This window comes from Schistocerca nitens, chromosome 2 (genome assembly GCF_023898315.1).
Source record: "Schistocerca nitens isolate TAMUIC-IGC-003100 chromosome 2, iqSchNite1.1, whole genome shotgun sequence".
NCBI lineage: Eukaryota > Metazoa > Arthropoda > Insecta > Orthoptera > Acrididae > Schistocerca > Schistocerca nitens.
Window position 1 is genome coordinate 861,338,870 of NC_064615.1, and position 26,068 is coordinate 861,364,937.

A 26,068-nucleotide genomic window follows, 5' to 3' on the forward strand; every position below is an offset into this window, starting at 1 on the left:
CGTGTACTAAAACCAATATTTAAAAATAAAAGAATAGTTTTATTCGTGATTTATTAACACCATACTTTCTCCCAATTCTCTGGCAGTAAAATCCTGTTTTGCAACGTAATCTCCATTGAGATCTACAGCCTTAGGCCAACTTAATTTGGGAGCCTCTATGCTGTAGTGCTTCCCACAGAGTCAACCCTTAAGTTGGCCAAAGAGTTGGAAATCAGAAGATGCAAGATCCACGGTCTTGGGTGGATGAGTAAGAACAGCCCATGCAAGTTCTGTGATCTCCTCTCGTACATGCAGACTTGTGTGTCGCCTTGCATTATCGTGGAGAAGGAGAAGCGGATTCACATTTTTGTGGTCGAAAATATGCTGTTATCATTTCTTTAGTTTCCTAAGACTCTGACAAGAGACTTCAGAGTCAATCATTTGACCAGAAGGAAGGACACTGAACAGAATAAACCCTTCAGAATCCAAGAGGACTGTAACCTTGAATTTACAAGCTGAAGGTATTGTTCTGGACTACTACTTCGAAGGAGACTCCATGGACTGGTGTTTTATGTCAGGCTCAAAGTGGTGAATTCAAGTTTCGCCATCTGTGACAATGGTTGACAATAAAATGTCACCATCAGTCTCATAAGACGCGAGAAATTCAGCACAGATGTTCCTTCTTTCCTTTTTAGGTAGGCTTCAAGGAACCCAATGGTCACAAACCTTGGAATATGGTAGGCTTCAAGGAACCCAATGGTCACAAACCTTGGAATATGGTGGGCTTCAAGGAACCCAATGATCACAAACCTTGGAATATGCTAACTGCTGGACACGTGTGACAGCGCTAACAATGGAAATGTCCAGTTGAGCAATGAAATACTCAATTGTTATTCATTGAGCACCTTGAATATGACTTCTGCCCACTGCAACATTGCACGCATCACAGCTATGTGTGGACAGCTTACTCTGAGATCAGGCAGATTTCCTTCCCCTTGTTCTGCTGATAATAGATGCTTTGCCCAGTGATTTATTGCACTTTTATCAACTGCCTGGTGTCTGTAGACATTCTGTAAATGCCTATGAATATTTATGATTGTTTGGTCTTCTGCCTGAAGAAATTCAAAACTGCTCATTGCTCAGGATGTACCTCACATGCAGATGCAAAGTTTGAAGACTGTTTACAGCACTGCCATCTACCAAAATTTACTGGAAACAGAGGAGATGGTGTGTGAATGTATACGTATTTCAGAACAAAGTTACATTTTTTGAAACTAATTAGGTCGAGAGTAAAAAATGCGTCACATTACTTATTGAACAACCTTCATATCATACCAACAGTTCATTGTGATATATTTTGAAAAATCACAACAAATAAGTCATAATCTGAACAGAAGTCTAAATACATTTAAGAAAAGTATGCATAAAATCATTAAAAAACTGCTAGTTTCTAATCAGGTCATTAAAATAAGCATAAGGCGAACAATGTAAGACATGCTCAGTGAAGTCAAAAGTAAAATTTTGGTCATCTAGCTGATGAAAAATCCTCAGGAGTTTTGGTCTTGAGCTTTGTCAGCAAATGTATCTAAACCATCATCTGTACACTCACTGATTTTTCTGTCAACAGAAGGTAAAATAACAGAGATAAGATCACAATACGGAATTCATTCTTCTAAATTTATTTAACTGCAGATGACCATTATACTGTGCTTCTTCTCAATCCTTGCACATATGCTGAAGGAATAGAAAAGGAACTGAAATTGCTTAACAGAGAAAATGCAACAGGACCTGACAAAACATCTGTACAGCTCTACACAGGTTACATGAAAAGAACTCACTCTCCCTCAAGCAGCATCTCATTGCAGGCTTCTGAAACAATGAAGGGTTCCAACTAAATGCGAAAAGGGGCAGGACATTCTCTGTTTCAAAATTGTTGGACAGATTACCGTTATTAAAGGCACGTACACATGATATCAATCCACTGTAGAATTGTGGAACAAACTGTTTGCTTGCAAATTATGGCCTTTATGAAGAAGAAAACCTCCTTCTGCAGGAATTTACATGAACTCCACACACTGTTATCTTGTAAAACTCAATTCTTTCTGTTTGTCAATGAGATACAGAGGGCAACTGATGTCATGTTTCTTGATTTCTGGAAGGGATTCAATATCATTTTGTACTATAACCTAATGTACAAAATAAGAACTAACATAATACCATCCAGTTTTGCGACTGGCTTTAGGACTTTCAAACAGAGGGGATTCAACATTCATTTGCAGTCAAGTACATATAGTAGAAAATTTTTTGTGTTTTCTTTATATTTTCTTTACATACAATACATAAAATACAAATCAAATAAATGCGTTCCAATTTTAAAACTTCATTTGTTAACATGTTCTAAAGGTGAAGGCATTTCCATCAACAAATTACAGCACCTTCCACAGCAGTGAACAAAGTGCATTAAAGAATGGAATCAAACACAACTTAATAAACACATACTGAATAGAGAAAAGAAGTGCTGTGGGATAACCCCCCCCCCCCCTCACCGCAGAGAATACTCAGCACTGAAGTTGATAGAGAGGACGACTGAAGAAGAAATTACACCATATGACTTCTGAACAACTTAATTTCTGATAACAGAAATAGCGTTAAACAATATCTTCATATTAGTTCATGAAATGTTCAAAACATGAAAAACAAAATATGAAACTGTAAAAAATTCTCTGTCAACTGGGAACTAAACTCCTGGCTGACATTCTCCACTTTTTAAAAACATTGTACTTTCACTGGTTAAATGATGCAGTTTCACTTAATGCTCTCGACATAAGTATGTGTCATCTGACCCAGTGCCTTTAGAATTATATCTAACTATGCATCATACAAAGTAAATTCATTTGGTAAATGAATCTTGAAGCCACTATCAGTGATGGATTGTTGGTTGGATTAAAAAAAGGGGGGTGGGGGAGAAGGGACGAAACTAAGAGGGCACCAGTCCCTTGTTCCGAATAAGACAATGCCACAAGAGTGAGAATAAAACAAACGAGACTGACAACACGAAATGGAATGAAAGGAAAAATCACAAGAACGATGAAGGGCAACAAACATGTATATAGACAAAAGGGTGAAGAGAAAACCACAGAAACACAAAAAACGGGATGAAGAGAGTAAAACAACAAAGCAGTGACCATGGCTGGCTGACCATGAGAATAAAAAGGAGAAGCCAGCCACTCTGCAACACATTAAAACCTCCACCTAGAGTGGAGGACACAGAGGGACAAAGGACATGTGCTAAAACTTAGATCAAATGATAAAACCCAGCCTAGCAAATAAAACTTAACACTAAATCAGCCAATGAGGCATTGTCAGATAAAATTAGCGACAAGTCCAGGAACCCAAGATTCCATTGCTGGGCAGTCAAAGTGGGACAGTGCATGAGAAGATGGGCCACTGTCAACTGGGCACCGCACCGACACTGAGTCTGGTCTTCACGGCACAGGAGGTAACTGTGGGTCGCCCAACTGTGGCCAATGCGGAGGCGGCAGAAGACAATTGATTCCCTGTGAGAGGCCTGCACGGAAGATGTCCACACATTCGTAGTCTCCTTAATGACACGCAGTTTGTTGTGCGTACTGTTATGCCATTCCGTCTCCCAAAGCCAAAAAACCCTGCGGCGTTAAGTCAGTACGCAGGTCAGGTTCGGAGATGTCCGTCTCCAGAGGCATTTTCTGTGTAGCCTGTTTAGCCAGCCTGTCGGCAAGTTCGTCGCCTGGGGTTCCGACGTGACCTGGGGTCCAGACAAACACTACTGAAGGACTGGACCATTCCAGGGCATAGACGGACTCCTGGATGATCGGTATCAAAGGATGATGAAGGTAGCACTGGTCGACAGCTTGTAGCCTGCTCAAGGAGTCAGTACACAGGAGAAATGACTCATCTGGGCATGAGCAGATGTGATCAAGAGCACAAATATGGCCGCCAGCTCTGCAGTGAAAACACTGCAGCCATCAGGCAAGGAGTGCTGCTCTATATGTCCTCCATGAACATAGGCAAAGCCAACGTGACCATCGGCCATTGAGCCATCAGTGTAAACCACTTCATGGCCCCGGTACATGTCGAAAATCGAGAGGAAGTGACAGCGGACAGTCGCAGGGTTAATGGAGTCCTTAAGGCCACACGAATGGTCCAGACGAAGCTGCGGCCGAGGTGTACACCATGGAGGCATAGGTGAACGGACTGCAAGTAGAGGTGGTAAAGGGAAGAACTCCAGTTCGGACAGAAGGGACCGCACACGAACCGCAATCGTTAGCCCCGACCTGGGCCGCCAATATGGGAGATGGACTGCCACGGGCAGGAAAAGGAGACGGTAATTGCGATGCTCGGGGGAACTACGAATGTGTGCTGCATAACCGGGGAGCAGTTGCGCACGTGTGATCTGCAATGGAGGGACACGAGCCTCCACCAGTACATTGGTCACCGGACTCGTCATAAAAGCTGCTGTCGCTAGTCGAACCCCACAGTGGTGCACAGGGTCGAGTAAATGCAACGCTGAAGGCACTGCCGAACCATAAACCACACTCCCATAGTCAATTCGGGATTGGACAAGGGCTCTGTAGAGCTGCAGCAGCGTAGAGCGATCTGCACCCCAATTGGTATCGCTCAGGCAAAAGAGGGCATTAAAGTGCTGCCAGCACTTCTGCTTAAGCAGACGAAGATGAGGGAACCAAGTCAATCGAGCGTCAAAAACCAGTCCTAGGAATCGATATGTCTCCACTACAGTGAATGGATCATCATTAACGTAAAGTGCTGGTTCCGGGAGAATGGTACAATGCCAACAGAAGTGCACGACACACAACTTTGCGGCTGAAAACTGGAAGCCGTGGGCTAGAGCCCATGACTGCGCCTTGTGGATGGCTCCTTGTAGGTGCGACTCAGCAACACCAGTACTGGAGCAGCAGTATGAAATGCAGAAGTTGTCTGCATACAGAGAAGATGAGACGGAGGGCCCGACAGCTGCTGCTAGACCGTTAATGGCCACTAAAAATAGAGAGACACTTAATACAGTGGCCTGCAGGACTCCATTCTCCTGGATATCGACGGAACTATGGGAGGCACCAACTTGGACACGGAAAGTATGGAGCGACAGGACATTTTTGATAAAAATCGGGAGTGGACCAGGAAACCCCACTTATACAATGTGGCAAGGATATGATGTCGCCAGGTCATATCGTATGCTTCACATAAGTCAAAAGAGGTGGCAACCAGATGTTGCCATCAGGAAAAGGCTGTTTGGCTGGCAGACTCGATGGACACAAGATTATCAACAGTAGAGTGACCCTGGCGGAAGCCTCCCTGACATGGAGCCAGCAGGCCACATGACTCCAGGACCCAATCCAACCGCCAACACACCACACGTTCCAGCGTCTTACAAAGAACATTGGTGAGGCTGATGGTCTGATAGCTATCCACATAAAGCGGGTTTTTACTGGGTTTGAGCACCCGAATGTTGGTGTTGGTGTGTGTGTGTGTGTGTGTGTGTGTGTGTGTTTGAGGTTTACGGGCGCTAAACAGCGTGGTCATCAGCGCCCAAACGCATAAAAACAGGAACACATGCAGTGAAGGGACTAAGACGAACAGCGAACAAGGAGAACGGCTAAAAGACACAGACCTGACGCAGTTCCAAATCCTCACATACGGAGGCAAAACAAGAGGAGAAGGAACACACTAAAAAGGAAAGGAAACACAAGGAAAAGAGAACAGAACCGAAGGGAAACAAGGAGGTAATCGTGACTGGCTGACCTCTTACCTAAAACCTGGGTGAGCCAGACACCCAGCAGCACATTAAAACCCTCTTCCTAAAATCCGAGGCAACAAATTGGACAGGACACAAAACCGTAAGACCTTAACTACAGTCGTTGCGTCATCTTGCAAAATAGAGGGCAAATTCGGTGGCAAAGAAACCACCGCCCTTTGGTCAGAGAATAAAAGACAGTCAAGTAAAATGTGGCGGACAGTAATCTGGACACCACAAGCACTGCAGATTGGGGGGTCCTCCCGCCGGAGTAAAAAACCATGCGTTAAGGGACTGTGCCCGATGCGGAGGCGAGTGAGGAGAACCTCATCCCGCCTGAATGACTGGTAGGACGTACGCCATGGCCGCGTGGTGGCCTTGACCAGACGCAGCTTATTTTCACCGACTGCCAGCCACTCCTCTTCCCACTGACGCATAACGCGAAAACGCAGGAGGGAGGTAACAGCATGGAGGGGGACGGCACATTCAACAACGTGAGGGAGGGAACATGCATATTTAGCAGCCACATCCGCCAGTTCGTTTCCCCTAATACCCAAGTGCCCTGGCACCCAGCAGAAGGAAACCTCCTTCCCCTGCCGTTGCAGGTGGAGTAGGGCATCATGGATGTTCTGGACGACCGTACCTACTGGGTACAAGTGTTGCATGGTCTGAAGGGCACTCAGGGAGTCAGAACAGATGAGGAACTTAAAACTGGGAACACATCTCATCTGCTCCAATGCCCGCAAGATCACAAACAATTCGGCATCAAAGATGGTAAACGCCGCAGGAAGCCGTAACTTGACGACTCGATCAGGGAAAACAACAGCACAACCAACAGAGTCGCCCCGTTTAGATCCATCCGTAAATACTGGTACATGGTCGGGATGCCGGTTTAAAAGATCATAAAATAAGGAGGTAAAAACAAACGCAGGAGTGCAGCTCCTCCGGTACTCCGACAAGTCTAAAAGAACGCTGGGCCTCTGGAGCAACCAGGGAGGCAGGCGGGTAAAACCTTGTCGTTGGGGGGCCACATGTTCCACACCAAGGGACTCAAGCAAATGCTTGGCACGAATTCCAAATGGTCTCGTTGTCCTGGGACGACTGGAAAAGAGACGTTCCATAGGCGGTCGGGCAACGGTAGGGTACGCAGGGGAGGTAGGACAGGCAAGGAATTGACACACCCGTTGCACCATGAGGAGTTTCCGCCGGATGGTGAGCGGCGGTTCCCCTGCCTCAGCACACAGGCTGGAGATGGGACTGGTACGGAAGGCACCAGTGGCCAGCCTGATACCCTCATGGTGTACTGCGTCAAGGATCTTCAGATATGAAGGCCTTGCGGACCCATACACGGTGCAACCATAGTCAAGACGCGATCGGACGAAAGCCCTATAAAACTGCAGCAGACGCGCCCGATCTACTCCCCAGTACCGATGGCTCAGACACTTCAAAATATTCAGTGCCTTCAGGGCCCGCACCTTGAGGTCTTTAAGTGAGGCAACCACGACAACTTGGAATCAAAAAGTGAGGCCCAGGAACCGCACAGTGTCGCTAAAAGGAAGAATGGTGTCCTTCAGACGCAATTCAGGGGAGGTAAAAAGACGTCGAGAACGATTAAAATGAACACACACACACATTTGTCTGGAGAAAAGGTAAAACCCGTCTTCGCAGTCCATGCCTCTAATCGCTGTATTGTAAGCTGCAACTGCCGACTAGCAGTGACAAGACTGGAGGAAGAACAGAAAACAGCAAAATCGTCCACAAACAAGGAGCATTGGGCAGGACTCCGGATAGTGGACGTCATACTGTTAATGGCGACGGCAAAGAGGGTGACACTTAAAACGCTTCCTGAGGAACACCATTCTCCTGCACATACAAATCAGATAGCACATTACCAACCCTATATCGAAAGAGGCGGTGGGAAAGAAAGAACCGAATGAAGATGGGGAGACGGCCACGAAAACCCCACTCATGGAGTTGATTGAGGATATGGCGGCGCCAAGTAGTGTCATACGCCTTACGAATGTCAAAGAAGACACCGAGACAATGCTGGTTACGTAGGAAGGCCTGCTGGATGGCCGCCACAAGCAGCGTCAAGTTGTCTATAGTTGAACGACATCTCCGAAAGCCACACTGCGAGGGGCTAAGGAGCTGCCTGGTTTCGAGCAGCCAAACCAGGCGATGGTTGACCATGCGTTCTAACGTCTTCCCGACACAGCTCGTCAAAGCAATACTTCGATAACTACTGGGATGCGTTCGGTCCTTCCCCGGTTTGAGGAGGGGGATCAAAATCGCCTCCCTCCACGAGTCAGGGTACGTGCCAGATAACCATATCATATTAAAACAATTCAGGAGAACTTCCTTGGAAGGCAGTAACAAGTGCTGCAGCATGCTGTACTGGATTTGATCATGACCAGGCGCAGTGTCATGAGCCACAGACAGCGCCGAATCCAGTTCCCACATTGTGAAGGGGCAGTTGTAGGGTTCAGAATTTGGAGCCCGGAAGTCCAAGTGACCCCTCTCGATGGCAGTGTGGTAGCGGCAGAAATCTGGATCACAGTTAATAGTAGCGGTAGATTCTGCAAAATGCATGGCCAGTGTCTGGGCAATGTCTCTCGGCGCCATGAGGAGCCTCCCCTTATGCAGCAATGCCGTGACAGGTAGCTGGCCGAGTTTCCCGGAAATCCTCCTGATGGCTTCCCATACTTTCGTAGAATTCGTGGAACGGGAGATGGAGTTCAAGAACGATTGCCATGACCGTCGTTTGCTCTCTTTAATCACTCGCCGCGCTTTGGCCCTTGCCACCCGAAAGGCCGCAAGATTGTCGGCTCAGGGACGGCACTTGAAGCGGCGCAGAGCTGCATGGCGGGCTCGGATGGCTGAGCGGCACTCAGTGGTCCACCAAGGGACAGGACGCCTCTTGGGATGACCGGATGACCGTGGGATTGACAATTCAGCAGCATGGGAGATCATGGCTGTAACATGGTCTACCCATTCATGGATGCTGGCACGGTGTTCCAAAACAGCCAGTTGGCTGAAAAGTGTCCAGTCAGCTCTGCAGAGGTGCCACCGGGGCGGCACTGGTAATGCCATAGCCTCAGCCAGGAGGCGAATCCAAAGGGGGAAGTGGTCACTAGAATGGAGGTCAGCAGCAACCTCCCACAGAGCAGAATCCGCGAGTGCTGGAGAGCAAAAGGAAAGGTCAATAGCTGATGACGACCCAGAAGCAGTACAGAAATGAGTGGGAGCACCAGAGTTGAAGATGCACAGTTCTTCGGACATCATGAGGTTTTCCAGAATGCGACCCCTGGGGCAAGTAGTCGAAGAGCCCCATAAGACATAATGAGCATTGAAGTCCCCCAGAAGAAGAAATGGGCGGGGCAGTTGGCTAATAAGGTCTGTGAGAGCCTCAGAGTCTATCGCATCCTGAGGTGGTAAGTAAAGTGAACAGACTGTGAGCCTCCGACCCACAAGAAGGTCAACTGCAACTGCTTCCAAGTCTGTAACGAGAGGGAACTCAGATGAGGGGTGCATGTCACAGACAAAAACCGCAACACCACCCTTTGCCCTTTCCCCCGTCAGATCATCTTTCCGATATACGGTATAGCCCCGTAAAGAAGGAGCATCAGTGGCCCGAAAATGTGTCTCTTGGAGACATAAGCACAAAGGGCACTCTCGTACAAGGAGTTGTAATTCGGCCACATGCGTCCTGAACCCGTTCAGGTTCCACTGTAATATGGGAGCCAGTGATCAGTGTGGCTGAACTTTCACGCTGCCTCTGAGTTTTGGAGGAGAGCCCGTACTGGCCGGAGATTTATTCCTGGGGCGAGAAGATCGCCCCCGGTCGACATCAATGTCCATCAGCTCCGATGACGACCCACGGGAGATGTCAGGCAGTACGATGGCCTTGTCATCGGACCGACCCTGACCAGTCTCCTCAGGTGGCAAAACCTTCACCTTCGGCGTCTTTGTCTTGGGGGGCTTAGAAGGCAGAGCCTTGGCAGCAGGTGGAGCTGTACCCGCCTGGGCAGAAGGCGCCATATGGGAAGAGGCAGGAAGTACCCCAATGTCAGCAATCACGGCCTTGTCCGACGTTGCGGGGAGAGCCGCAGGTTTCAAAACAACCGCAGCAGCACAAGTGCACTGGCAAATGCAGGTATTAGTGCTAACACTAGCAACCTCCGTTTGCGTAGCAACAGTGGCCATTTGTACCGGTTTTTTCAGAGCGGAAGCGAAAGATGTCGTAAACACAGGAGATTGCATGGCCTTAAAGAGCTTCTTGGCCTCACCATAGGGGATGCGCTTAGATGTTTTGATCCCCTGGATCTTCCGTTCGTCGAGATAGATGGGGCAGACCCGGCTGCAGACAGGGTGACTCCCAGAGCAATTCACGCACTTCACAGGCGATGAACAATTGGCTCCTTCATGGGCAGGCTGACCACATTTACCACAAGTGGCTATCCCATTGCACCCCAACGTAGTATGCCCAAAGCGCTGACATTTAAAACAGCGCATGGGGTTGGGGAAATATGGCCTTTCTGGCAAACGTAAGAACCCCGCTTTAACATGCTCTGGGAGTCGTGGGCATCTGAACGTGAGAATAAACGAGTCGGATTTGACTAGGTTCCCATCGACTCGTTTCATAATATGCTGCACGTCAACAATACCTTCATCAGCCCATTCAGTTTTTAACTCGTCCGTGGGGATATCCACCAAGTCCCTACATGTCACAACACCCTTACTATAATTCAAAGTGGAGTGGAGCTCGGTCTCGATAGCGTACTCACCGAGACAGGTTGCTTTCCGAAGAGAAGTGACTTGACGGGAACTAGATGTCTCAACTAACAGAGTCCCATTGCGCAGTCGCTTCACAGATTTAAGTGTTCCTGCAATTCCCTCAAGACCCTTGTGGATGTAAAAGGGAGAAACCCTCTCAAAGCTACCCTCCTTTCGTTTAATAATCAAAAACACATTCTGATTATCAGCATGTGCTCTGTTACGACAGTCTGATAAATCTCGATCAACACTAGGCGCTGGAAGACTCGCAGCACGAAGTCGCTTCTTCGATGGGGTGTGTTTTCCTACCAGTGGCCCACCCAAGCCACTGGTAGGGGGAAATGTAGAGGTCGAAGGGTCCATTGCGGTCCCACGAGCAGCTAGGGAACTAAAGGTCCACTCAGAGCCTCGCGTGCCTGAGTAAGCCTTATACAACTGGGGTGTGGCAGAGGTTGCCCGCTTGCGACTGTTCCACCTCAACAGCCATGCATCTCATAGGCGCGGAGCACACTGGAAGATTGAGGGTTTTTTATAGAGGTTGGCCTTCCTCGCAATCCAGGCGGTCAAGCCAAGATTAACATTCCCCGCAGCACACAACATTCCACCGCCGCGCCATACGGTGGTCGCTGAAGCATGTCCAGGGGTTACGGTGACAGGAGACCGGCAGCGCCGACCAGTCCCCAGCTCAGGACCCCGGGGTCCCCAAGCCCGTACTCAGCAAATGAATGCTGAGCCCCTGGGGGCCCGAATGTTGGTGCTCTCCCGCCATTGCGATTGGAAAGACGCCATCGCACCAGATGTGGTCGAAGATCACGAGGAGATGTCGCTTGTAATCAGATGAGAGATGTTTAATCATCTGACTGTGGATCCTATCTGGCCCAGGAACTATGTCGGGGCAATGTGCCAGGGCACTGAGGAGCTGCCACTCTGTAAATGGGGCGTTATAGGATTCACTGTGGCGTGTATTGAACTGGAGGACTTTCCCTTCCAGCCACCGTATGAGAGTGCGAAGGCTGGGGGGTGATTCTCCAATGCAGAGGCTTAAACAAAGAGCTCAGCAAAGTGCTCGGCAATCGTGTTTGCATCGGTAGATAACACACCACTTACGGTAACGCTGGGAACACACCTGTTGGAGTCTGCTACCCAAAAAGATGTTTGATCTTTGCCTAGACTTGAGAAACTGACGTATGGCACCCAATTGTCGAGACATATCTCTCCCAACACTCCTGCTTCCATTGTTTGATAAGGTAGCGAACACGGGCACGGTGCCGTTTAAAAGCTATGAGGTGCTCCATTGAAGGGTGCCGCTTATGCCACTGTAGAGCTCACCAACGCTCCTTAATTGCTTCAGCAACTTCCGGTGACCACCAATGGGCTACCTAACGCCTCCAGCACCTTAAAGAGCAAGGGATCGCGTTTTCTGCCGCAGAAACAATTGTTGCAGTCATCTGATCAACCATCACATCGATGTTACCATCTGGGGGAGAGTCAACGGTGACAGCAGAGGTGAAAGTCTCCCAGCCCGCCTTGTTTAAAGCCCATCTGGGCAGGTGTCCGTGGGCCCGATGCTGGAACAGTGATATGAAGATGGGGAAGTGGTCACTACCACACAGGTCATCATGTGCTCTCCAGTGTATAGATGGGAGAAGTCCTGGGCTGCAAATTGATAAATCAATGGCCGAGTAACTATCATGAGCCACACTGAAATGTGTGGCAGCCCCAGTGTTTGAGAGGTAGAGGTCAAACTGTGACAGTAAAGTTTCGACATCTCTGCCTCGGCCAGTAAGTATGGTTCCACCCCACAAAGGGTTATGGGCATTAAAATCTCCCAAAAGTAGGAAAAGTTTAGGGAGTTGATCAATCAGTGCAGCTAATACATTCAAGGGAACTGCACCATCTGGAGGAAGATTTACATTGCAGATAGTTATTTCCTGCATCGTCCTTATTCTGATGGCCACAGCTTCAAGAGGGTTTTGAAGGGGCACAGTGTCACTACAGATTGAGTTTAGGACATAAACGCAAACTCCACCTGACACTCAATTATAGTCGCTACAGTTCCTGTAATATCCGTTATAGCCGTGGAGGGCTGGGGTCTGCATTGCCAGGAACCAGGTTTCCTGGAGGGCAATGCAGAGAGCAGGTGTAAAGCTTAACAGTTACCGTAGCACAGCCAGGCGGTGGAAAAAACCTCCACAATTCCACTGGAGGATGACATCATCGTGAGACTGTGAAGGCATGGTATATTCAATGAGGCAGTTTACACCTCATAGTCACCTGCTGCCACTGACTTATTGCCTGAGCAGTCTATATCCACTGTGTATGAGGGTCTGGCAAGATCTAGGTCCTCAGCAGACGCCAAAATCACCACCCCATCCTCAGACACGGAGCTTGTAGGTAGCGGTAGTGTGGGTGCCACCGCAATTTCCTTTGTCTTAGGTGTTTTCCTTTTGGATTTCTCTCACTGCTCCTTGGGTTTCCCTGGCTGGGAGGACTTCACTGACTCAGTCTCCGTTACTGAGGATGAGTGTGAAGCCCTACGACCAGCTGCTTTTGGGCTCTTCAGCCACTGGTGGGTGTCGTCTTTCCCACTAGCAAAAACCTGGGAAGGGAGTGACCCAAGGGACCCCTTCATAGCAAGAGAAGCTGAAGAAGACTTACGGTTCTCCGGCCTTAGAAGTGGGGATGGACGTCCCTGATGGGGTTGGGGGGAGAGGGGGGGGGGAGGGGGGAAGTTGCTCCCAAAGCAGGTGGTGCAGGTGCAGGAGCAACAGGGAGGGAAATGCTCCCACCATCAAGGGGGCAGGTGTAGTCTTCCGGCTCTGAGAGGTGACTTGGTTTGGCGGTGCTGATGGTGCCAGAACAGTTGTAGCGGCGGCGTAAGACGGTGTCATACGCACAGGATGCAGGCATTCAAATTTTCTCTTAGCCTCAAGAGTAGGTCAGTCGGTCCAGGGCCTTGTACTGCATGATTTTCCTCTCTTTCTGGAGAATCCTGCAGTCTGGCAAGCAAGGAGAATGGTGCTCTCTGCAGTTGACACAGATGGGAGGTGGTGCACATGGAGTATTGGGATGTGATGGGCGTCCGCAATCTCAGCATGTGATGCTGGAAGTACAACGGGAAGACATCGAACTTCCAGAACTTAAAGCACTGCACAGGGGGAGGGATATAGGGCTTTACATCACAGCGGTAGACCATCATCTTTACCTTCTCGGGCAATATATCACCCTCAACGGCGAAGATGAAAGCACTGGTGGCAACCTGATTATCCCTTGGATCCTGGTGGACATGCCGGACGAAATGTACACCTCGCTGCTCTAAATTGCCGCGCAGATCATTGTCGGACTGCAAAGGAAGGTCCCTGTGGAATATAATACCCTGGACCATATTTAATGTCTTATGGGGCGTGATGGTTACAGAAACATCCCACAGCCTGTCACAAGAGAGTAATGTCCGTGACAGGGCAGAGGATGCTGTTTTGATCAAGACTGACCCAGATCTCATTTCGGACAAGCCCTCCACCTCCCAAAACTTGTCCTCTAAATGGTCTAAAAAAACTGTGGCTTCATCGAAATAAAGGAGCCCATTCAGTTCTCGTACATACGAGGTACCGGGGTGAATAAGGTTCGCTGCAATCCTTAGCCGGCATTCCTCCCATGGTGCAGCCAGGGAGGGGAATGATTTAGGGTTGTACTTCTGTGCATTGACTTGAGCTCGTGAACACTTAGAGACTGCTGGTGTTTGACCACCAGCAAGATGACGAACTACGCTTCATCGCGTGTCATCTGCCCTGATGCCACCCTCTCCGACCAGGGGCCCTCCCCCCGGGTGCCACCCAGCCGCAGCAAAGGCCACCTGGCAGGATGTCCATTGCCGGGAGTTCCAATGCCACAGGGGGATGGGCATCTACTACCCCGTGGCATACATGAGGAGCTAACGGGGCAGGCATCAGCAGAGCAGTCCCTGTGTGGTCAGGAGAGCAGTCTCTGTGTGGTCAGGAGGCTACAACCAACAGGGTACATGGCGGCCACACCACAACAGACTGGCTACCGTGCTGGAAATCAGGTGCAAAGAAGTCCACGGTCATTGTCGATGCAAAATGCGACACTGCATAGTGCATGGTGGAAAATGCACCCAGGAAGGTGTCCCCGCCCAAGAGATGGAGAATGAGTGGGACTGAAATGCAATGATGAGAAAGTGGGCTAAAGATTTCAATGCACAATGGACACACTGGACCATGTAAGGTGCCCTTCCCCAACTGGCTCACTCTTCGGGAAAATTTTGAAGAATGGAGGTCAAACCCTACAGGGGACCATCACATAACGGCCGAAAAATGAGAGACTCCTTTCAGTCGCCTCTGACGACAGGAAGGAATATCTCAGGCCCATACTTACCCCCGGACCCACAGCAGTGTGTGTGTGTGTGTGGGGGGGGGGGGGGGGGGGTGAGGTCACAGAGCAACCACAAGAGTCTCTCCACTGGACACATCTCTGAATTCTGTCAGTGTTAATATAGCATGGGAAGTTGTCATATAACGTAAATATTTTAGGAGTAAAGCAGATCACTGACCAAACAGCATAAACGCAGTCGTCAACAGGCACACACAAAAGCAAATGAAAGCTTTGCTATCTTTCAGAAGAAACACACACTCAGGTGCACCCATACCGTGCCATGGGGACAAGCAATGCCGGGATTGTTGTTCAGACGAATTGGACTGTTGTGGTGTGTGAGTGCGGGGGAGAAGGGGGAGGTGCAGGGGGAAGGGGAAGGGCAGTGGGATTGGGAAAGGGAAGAGGAAGGGTGTCAGATGCGGTAGACCCAGAAAGAGGCAGGCAGCAGGAGGAGGTGCAGTAGGGGCAAGGGGGAAGGGGGCAGGGGGGGGGGGGAAGGGAAGGGGGGTGGTACGACAGGTGGATGGGTTACATATGCAACTCTGGAATGAATGATCACTGGCAAAATCTGCGGTCAGAACAAAGTTGACCACCCAGTGGCAAAACATGCTGTATTTCAATGGCTGCTTCTCAATCCAAGCCTCCTGGTGTCAATCTCTGTTAATGCACTTTCCCCACACCCTCTTACCAATAGTCTCTCCTTCCTCTGTCTTGTCGCCCCTCTCAATCAACATACCCACATCATCATCATCATCATCATCATCATCATCATCATCATCTGCCACTCTTCACCAGCTGCAGTACTGCTATGTCAGATGCCTAACCTATGCAACTGCTGCCTGACCCCCCCCTCCCCCCCAACCATGCTTCATAAAGTTATAAATCTATCCAGCCAACCCTGTACATCAGTAGATCTAAAACAATAGTGAGTTTCTGCAACAACCAGTTTCAGTGCTACCACCCTAATTTAGAGCTGGAAGTTAGACTACAACATACTTTACAAACAGCCAATATAACCTCATGATTCACTGATGATTTAAAAGAAACACTTTTGTAGCTGGAAAAGTCAGTAGCCTATAGTTCAAAAGAGATGAAATGGAATCAAAGATTTCATAACGAGTATAACGAGATTCTGGAAATAATGTCACAGATGAATAAAACACTTCAAGGTATGAAGAATTTAAAGGTACCTGCAGACAACTGTTTCAACAGAAATGGTAAAGAAGAAAACAAGATAATGAAAAAAGTAACTGCACGAGAGCTTAATTTATAAAGTTATTTTCAAAGAAAACATTACCAGTCCTAAGTCTTTGCCAACTTACATAAATTATAGTAGGAAAGTTCTGGTAGACTGTAAATACTTTAGGAATAAAGGACATCATTCATGCAAATGCAGGGAATCATTGAGCCATTGACAGGTACACAAAAAAGCAAGAAAACCTGCTAGCTTTCAGAATGAATCCTTTCTCAAGTCAAGAGTAGAAATACACACATGCAGTTAGCATACAAATAGACACACACGTGCCTGTGCTCTTATATAGTGCTGGCTGGAAACAGTGAAGGCTTGCAGTTCTGCAGCTGGACTAGAATGGGGTGAGGGTGTTTCCAATGGAGTGGGTAGAGGAAGTGAGAGGTAGAAGGCAGGAAGAGGGGTTGAGGTTGGGGTTGGGCAGCTGGCAGCTCAGTGCGAGGCAGCTGGTTTGCCGATTAGGAATGCGGGAGGGTGTTGGAGCCAGAGGGAAGCAGTACACGATGAATGTGACATGGCAACATGGATTGGGAGGCAGTGATAGGATATAGGAAGGGACAACAGGTGCATTGAGTGGGGGACAAGGATAACTCGTATCTGGTAGAGGAGACCAGATGCCCCAGGATGTGAAGCAGCCACTGCCATCAAGCAAATTGTGCTTGGCTGCATAGTGAGCCAGCAGGCGTTCAACTTTGTTCTTGGCCGAAGTTTTCAGTGGCCAGCCGGGTGGCTGAAACTTCCTGACATATCAAGAGTGCTGGACCAAGACTGATTGTTCATCGTATTGGCATAAAAAACTTTGCAATGGCTGCAGCAGATTTGGTATATGACATAGCTGCTTTCACTTGTAACCTTAACTTCTGATGGGATACGGAAAGCATGTGACAACTGGAGTAGTAAGTGCTGTGTGAGTGGATTAGGCAGGTCTTGCACCTGTGTCTTTCGCAGTATGGCAAGGGATTGGGAGTGGGACTGGCACATGGAGGGCTAGGATGTTGTGTAGGTTGGGTGGCAACGGAACACCACATTAAGAGGAGTGAGGATGATGATGGGTGGATGTTCTTAACTTTGAGGCATCATGATTTTGACACAACATGCAGCTGAGCACAACATCTCAATGTCAATGGCTGATTCACAACTTGAGCCATCTAGATCCTTCCCTGCACTACTAGATTCTCAGTACTGTGCACACGGGAACTACTCTTGCAACACATCCTTCGCTCCTGCAATCCTCTCGGTCTTAATCAGTGTTAACCCACGGTTCCCACATCTTCCACTCTGAAGGTTCCACTTCCTTTGTCCTACCACCGACTCCCAATTCACATCTCCCTGTCACCTTCATTGTACGCCACCCCTCTCTCCTGCATTGCTAACCAGCAAACCAGCTGCTTCCCTCTGAGCCACTAGAAGATTGGAAACACAGTGCATTTTACCACACTGATTAACAATACAGGTTTACTTCTACCTCCACTACACAATTCTTTGACTGTACATAGCAAGCTTCTGTGGGCAAAAGAGTATCTATGAAAAATAAAAACAGAAACTATGGAAGTTTTGAGTGTGGTGCAAAACTTTTTTTGAGAACACCTTATTGCAGTGCCTGTGTTATTCTGAATTATAATGCAAAATTCTTTTGGACAGGTGCAGGAACAGGCACTGTGGCGACTACAGCCATTAAGAAATACATGAAATGTATTCGCAACTGCGAATATGGACAACCACTAGCAGTATAATGGAGCGACGACAATGAAAATTTGTGCCGGACAATTTCCGTCATCATTCCATTCTACAGATGTTGGTTGTCCATATTCGTAACTGCAGATACATTTAATATATTTCGTAACAGCTGTAGTTGCCACTGTGCCTATGTTATTCCGAATTGCATCATAATTTAGAATAACATAGGCACTGCAACATTGTATTTATCCGCCGACACCAGGCAAGTGAATTTCAAGTAAAATGTCTCACCTGTAAGGAACATACATAATAGATGTACAAGTCAGGTCGTAGATTCATGGTTGATGGCATATGGAAGTTTGGGTCTGGCCATGAGTTGTGCACAAATAGCCAAACATTAGGTGACCTTTGCAACGAGGTTAATGGAGAACAGTGAGATACAAAGACACCAATATAACATTATATCATTACAAGGACATGCAAGGCATGAGGTGGACAAAAAAATTTCATGGTTCAGAAAAGCAGAGGACATAATAGTGTGTGTTATAAAAAGTTTAATGTAATTCGCACAGAAGACATACAGTTAGTTTTCAATATAAAGGCAAGCAATGAGAGGCTGTTAATCTAGCTTTATCCGTAATTTGCAGTGCTGGATATGACGGCATTCAGTATGCAGGAAGTCAGCCTCCAGTCAGAATTTTTTTCATGTTTCACCAACACAAAAAAGGAAAAAAAAACAACATAACAACTCACTGAAAACAAAGCAAACACTTCCAAACCCATGTTACAGCACTGACTAACCAGACTCAAATAAATCCACATTACCACAGTTATAACCAATACTCAAATGAACACAATAGCATAATTTAAACTCAACACATCACATTCGATAAATGGCACCATGAAATACAACAACATGACAACTACACACACGAACCAACTCAAAAACACCGAACCTTGTGACGTCACACACAACACCATTACATCACGGACCAAAGCGGAAGGATGGAACCGAACACTTCCAATGAAGCAATTCAAGTCATAAGCTTCGACAAGTTACATAGGAAACATGCCACAAACACCATAAACAATATGGCGACTATAAAATGATGTTACTTTTTTTTTTAGGTGGGCTAAGGTACAAACCAGCCGTCACAACTACCAGGCTTTTATAGTATCCCACTCATTGGTTTCGCCAACTTACAACAGAATGTCAGCTTCCAATCGAACCTACAACGTCAGGTCAAGCTACAGATCAGTATGTCACGGGGATCATTCTTTTTTTTTCCAAATTCATTGGCTTTGAAAATTAACAAACGTATGAATACATGCACCAAAAGGTGATGTGACAATAACCATAACATTAACGCCGCTGGCCAAAGCCGGCAACTAGTAGTGAACATTCCTCTTGCTCCTACAATTTCATAACAAATTAAATGGCATTCCAGAAACAGCCACATAAAAATCACAACATTATTAAAACTCACAAAACAGGCTGGTTAAGTAGCAATGAATAAAAGAGAAGAAATTCAGAATTTGAAAGCACAGTTCTGCAACAGAGCACCACACCTATTTTGCTGACTTCCACCAAGACGCGGCCATGACCTCTGTAAACAGGAACTCAAACAAGAACTGCTCAGATTTTTAATTATAAGTTTTAAAACAAACAGCCAGGGAATACATAAGGCAGCCGTACAAGTTGGAACACGTTCTTTGAATTTTTTAGGCTCTATATTGAACAAGTCAGATATGGATGATAGATCTTTTAAATAAGGATATTCCAGATATTCAACTTATATTAATAGAGGTTTCAAATCTAACCTGGAAAAACCATATCCTAACAGTAAAACAAGCTAGCGCCACAACAGTATTATGTCAATCTAGATTCAGTAGGTTCAATTGACCAAATGGGTCAACTGAACCTACTGCTAGCAGATCTCTGTTTCATCCCACAATACAATGATTGTGTGACATGTGACATCATACGTATGCAAACAGAAAGAGCAAAGAACACTGACAATATATCTTATAGAAGCATGCATCATGATAACAGACTGGTCCATTGTGCAGCCCTAAGTCTAAATGGCATTACAGGAGCGTCTGATTCCACCTGTCTGCTTTGAGAAATGATGTCAAGATGGCAGACACACTTCCTTCCAGCATACACCGCATGGTGATCATAAAATCACGATATACACATGTGAACAAAAATAGAAACGACATAAGAATGTGATGTTTAAAGCTTTCCCAGCGTACTGATTGTTCCATAAAAACATGGGAGAACTGCCGGATATCAGTGTTTTTATGGAACGACACAAGAATATTTCACTCCAGCAATAAAATGAAACTAATGGGACAACTGCAATCAGTATGGGGTTTAGGACGGGGACACCCTAAATACACAACAATACAGGAAACAGCACCACCCCGAAACAAATATTATCCACAAAATCTAACAAAAAAAGAAGGGACGTCGAACAGATGTGCAGAACTATAGACCTATATCTCGAACGTCGATCAGTTGTAGAATTTTGGAACACGTATTATGTTCGAGTATAATGACTTTTCTGGAGACTAGAAATCTACTCTGTAGGAATCAGCATGGGTTTCGAAAAAGACAATCGTGTGAAACCCAGCTCGCGCTATTCGTTCATGAGACTCAGAGGGCCATAGACACGGGTTCCCAGGTAGATGCCGTGTTTCTTGACTTCTGCAAGGCATTTGATACAGTTCCCCACAGTCGCTTAATGAACAAAGTAAGAGCACATGGACTATCAGACCAATTGTGTGATTGGATTGAAGAGTTCCTAGATAACAGAACGCAGCATGTCACTCTCAATGGAGAGAAGTCTTCCGAAGTAAGAGTGAATTCAGGTGTGCCGCATGGAAGTGTCGTAGGACCGTTGCTATTCACAATATACATAAATGACCTTGTGGATGACATCGGAAATTCGCTGAGGCTTTTTGTGGATGATGCTGTGGTATATCGAGAGGTTGTAACAATGGAAAACTGTACTGAAATGCAGGAGGATCTGCAGCGAATTGACGCATGGTGCAGGGAATGGCAATTGAATCTCAATGTAGACAAGTGTAATGTGCTGTGAATACATAGAAAGAAAGTTCCCTTATCATTTAGCTACAATCTAGCAGGTCAGCAACTGGAAGTAGTTAATTCCATAAATTATCTGGGAGTACACATTAGGAGTGATTTAAAATGGAATGATCATATAAAGTTGATCGTCGGTAAAGCAGATGCCCGAGTGAGATTCATTGGAAGAATCCTAAGGAAATGCAATCCGAAAACAAAGGAAGTAGGTTACAGTATGCTTGTTCGTCCACTGCTTGAATACTGCTCAGCAGTGTGGGATCCGTACCAGATAGGGTTGATAGAAGAGATAGAGAAGATCCAAAGGAGAGCAGCGCACTTCGTTACAGGATCATTTAGTAATCGCGAAAGCGTTACGGAGATGATAGATAAACTCCAGTGGAAGACTCTGAAAGAGAGACGCTCAGTAGCTCGGTACGGGCTTTAGTTGAAGTTTCGAGAACATACCTTCACTGAGGAGTCAAGCAGTATATTGCTCCCTCCTACGTATATCTCACGAAGAGACCACGAGGATAAAATCAGAGAGATTAGAGCCTACACAGAGGCATACTGACAATCTTTCTTTCCGCCAACAATAAGAGACTGGAATAGAAGGGAGAACCGATGGAGGTACTCAAGGTACCCTCAGCCACACACTGTCAGGTGTCTTGCGGAGTATGGATGTAGATGTAGATATCACTAGAAACGAAACTTACATTTCATTTGACCTACACAGCTCTAACAATCCCTCGATACAAAAAAATCAACACACACAACTCCAAAACATGGTGTTGCAAAATTTTCTTCACCTATATAACTCAAATGAAGTTAACGATACCAAAAGCCCACAAACAAATCAAAAACCCAAAACCAGCGCTCTAAACGATAAACCTAAAACCATAAATAACCCATTAAAATCAAATAAAACAAAACATTTGCAAACAGCCAAATCCACCAACAAAACAATTAAGTTGGCCATGACAACCCCCCCCCCCCAAACACACACACAATAAAAACAAAACAAAATCATCCAAACGACCCCAACCTCGTCCCTTCCCCTTTCAACAACTCGAACCCACCCAATACCACTCCTAAACCCAACATCCACAAAGAAATGGAACGAACAAAAACTGCAACCATTCACACATACAGTATTTTTAAAAAAAAGAAAGAAAGAAAAAGCACAGTCCACAGAAAACAACAAAATAACTCCTCAAAGACATACAAATGAACGACAACAATAGTAGTATGTAAGTAAAACAATCTCCCTGACGGCTATGCTAAGATATCTCAAAGCACGTCCCTCACTGGACAGATCACCAAATATTGTCATGGTTGCACGGCCACATACAGAGGTCCATGGTCCAAGAAACTGGGACTCTAGTGAACTTTGCACACTCAGTACACAGAAAGCACACCACATAGGCACCAATTAAGCTGAACCCCTGCAAAAAACTTATTGTTCCCATCATACCAATGCCCAGGGCAACATGGAGTGAATAATTATTAATTTTTTCTGCCAACACTACTACAGTTCAATCCACAAAAAACACATAAATCTAATCATACACACCACAAACACAAACCAATAAATACCCGAAACAATAAATCAACATAACTCACCGACGATACAGCGCACACTTCCAACAACAACTTCACCGAATGACTACACAATGCCGCATTACTGAATACGACACATAACACAAACATCTTCAAACATTAACATATACTCCACAAGGGGAGCCCTATATACTAAAAAACACCATCTACAAAGCTGACCCAACTCAAGAGCACTGTGTCACAAGAATGTCACACACAATAAACTTATGTCATGGGTCGTGTAGATGGGTGGAATTGGACGCTTTCCTTGACAAGTCTAAGTAGGTTGTAAGGTGGCGGTTTGGTTGCGAGTTAGGAAAGCGAACGTGTGAACTGAAACCATAGACGCAGTGAAATATTGATCTACACCTCAGACCGAGGTCAATGTTATGTTAGAAAGTGACAGTCTGGTTATGATTTGGAGAACTGGTATTAAAATATTTTAGTTAATTCAACCAATTTATGGATTTACTCCATTTAACTTGTTGTCCAACTGTATACCATGGAATTTTAACCCCCAGCTACTACAGACTGTCTCTCAGACCGCTACAATTTTTTGTCTGGTGATATTTCACACTACCCTGCAAAATGAAATGGAAACTTCTGTTTACCTTAGCATTGGCTGACAAGCTAATGTGCCAGAACTCTTGCATTGTTGCTGCTCTTTGTTTCTTATTTATGGGTCTTGGGAGGTCTCACAGCCGTATCACGATGTTTGGGTGTCATTGTCCTGTTGAATGCCACCATTTCTCCGTGCAGGAAAGACTGGACCTTCTACGGAACGTGTTTTACGTAAGACAGATGTGGCTCTTCCTAAACATCTCAGTGAATCCTAAGACAAAGACTTTGATAAGAGTGATAATGACTCTAATTTCAAGATCTTTAGTGATTACGACACTAATTCAGAACAGGAAACAGAAAGTGGTGAAGATGACAGCTGATGATGATGTAGACGATTACTTCTTCACTAAGAACAGATGTTTCCACTGGAGAAAAAAACAGCTACCAGCTAACATAAGAGCATGACAACACAATATTGTCTTGCAGCTTCCTGGACTGTACAGATGGTGAAAAGACTCAAAGAAAACCCTGCCCTTTTGGAGGTATGGAAACTGTTCTTTACCTAAGATATGTTAGATGAAATCATTCTATGGACGAACCCGAAAATATTTAAGATCAGAATACCGTACACAAATGATCGCTATGTTATCTACAAGATGTTGAAGTCACTAAGTTCTACTGGTGTATTCAGCTATTTTCAAATCGGGAAATGAATCGCTTTACAGCTCACCTGCATCCAATGGGACAGGCAGAGGTGTTTCCAGATCCACTGCCAGTAAAGAAAGATTTCTGTTTTTATTAACTGCATTCCAATTTGACAATCCATATGATCAACAGGAAGGAAAGAGTAGACAAGTCAGCAGCAATTTCACAAATTTTTCTCCATTTCATCAAAAACCATCAACTTTGCTACATTTTAAGTGCAACAGTGTGTGTCAATGAAATACTTGTACCTTTCTATGGAAGGTGTGGGTTTAGAATGTATATGCCAAACAAACTGGAAAAATATGGCTATGTTCGTACCCTTTGAAATTATAAGAAAGGTCACATTGTTCCCACACGCACTGTCCTGTTATTGTTGAAGCCTATTGAAAAGACCTGGAGAAATATTACAGGTGACTACTGGTACACATCAGTAGAACTAGTCAATGTACTTTTGAAAACAGTCTCATTTGTCGGCAGACTGGAGAGAAATAAAAATGATTTATCACAGCAGTTTCTACTTAATAAGAAATGAGATATAAAGACAACTGTTTATGGTTTTACAGAAGACATGACACTGGTTTCTTGTGTGCCCAAGAAGTTGAATTCTTATGTGGTTCCTCAATCTTATCCAAAGGCAGATGTAATGAGATTGATCTTCATGAAGACCCTATCAAAAGATCTTGCTAAGCCTCATATGAAGTGTACGCTTTCTATAGGATGTTTGCCTCCATAGTTGAGTGACATCATGAGAGTACTTCGTATACAAGATGAGCCACAGACACAGTAAGAACAGTTTGAAACGTGCGCGCCTTTTGTTCTCCTCATTTCCCTGCCAACAGTGTGGCATTCCAATCTGTTTAGAGTGTTCTAGTAAGGTCTGTATGAAGTGCACTCAAGTTGGAACTGACAAATATGATTCAGGTCCTCATATGACTATGTAATTAGTTTTTACTTGTTCTTTTATAAGTAAAATGTGGCAAAATTTTTCCCTTTATTGAATTATGGAATGCAATAGCCACTCTACTTTGAAACGATGAGCTGTAAACTCAAAGCTGATTTTGATTCCAATTTCTCATAAATGAAGCATGTTTTTCCAACTACTTATTTTGCAACTCTGTAATATCTCTCTGGTGATAATCAGTGAGTGAGTACAGAGCCAACTATCTACTGTTATTTTCGTGACACGCATATTAAAAGAAAAGTGCAAATTCTGCTGTTTTATTTGTCTAAAAGTTTAAAATTCTGCGTTGTTGAAAAACATCCAGGTTCCCACAAAATCTACTTATAAGAAGTGTAATGAATAACAAGAAGACACAAAAATATGTATTCAGCAAAACACTGGTTTTGTATGTAAAAAATAAAAAGATGGTCTGAGACACCCCTCCATTGTAACTGAGTTCCTGTCAACGTCCATAGTACTTAAAGAGTTAAACAGTCACGTGACAGGACTAGTCATCATAAACCGTATCGGACTGTAACAAAACATTTAAAAATATTAATAATATCTATCATGTCATTATTATGACGTGGAAAATGTGTGATGCATGAGAATATGGCAAACACCTAGTGATACAACCTGCACAGCTTTCTTAAGTTTTCCAATCTCAGCAAGCTAATGGTCACTGATAATGCCTCTGCAACAGCAAAGTAATATGCGTTGCTGAAAAATGAGTTCTTATTGTATGTTACTCCACCTCTAGAGCTTTATGTGCAGGTCTGCAGAATCTTCTGTGCAGTTAGTGATATATATGAAAACATTAAACAAAGTTAACTCAAGATATTTCACGGCGGAACACATTTAACATTTCCCTGAAACACAGAATTATATCTTGAATACCAATAACACAATTCCCATAAATTCAGGTAGGCATAGAAGTAAATACTGCCACAGCAAACAGATGGCACTTAGAGACTTTTAACTACCAAAAACAAGCAACACGAGACAAGTTTGATCCCATAAATGCATAATCAGCAGCAACCTATTAAAAAAAAAAAAGCATGTTATACTGAGAAAGCATCCGTAATTGAAAACAAATCACAACAGAACAAAAATAACTTCATATACTATTGAAACTGACGCAAGAAACTTCCTTAAATTATTGAACTAAAGAGGTTAGAAATTTCAACATAGTCATGACATGTAAAGCAGATACTCAAAAGAGGTTTATCACAGTATCAAGCAGCTGAGTTGAGGTAATACTGTGGGATTCACCCAACAATATTCTGCACAAGGCAAAAACCACGTATCAAACTTGGTGTACTC

The 26,068-nt window shown here is 45.4% G+C and overlaps 1 protein-coding gene across 4 annotated transcripts in view; it reads right to left on the reverse strand.

The window, feature by feature from the left end:
* The window catches only part of LOC126237122 (E3 ubiquitin-protein ligase CHIP-like), a 92,789-nt gene that overhangs the window by 49,017 nt on the left and 17,704 nt on the right, over window positions 1-26,068 (reverse strand). The gene's annotated exons all lie outside the window — the stretch shown is intronic.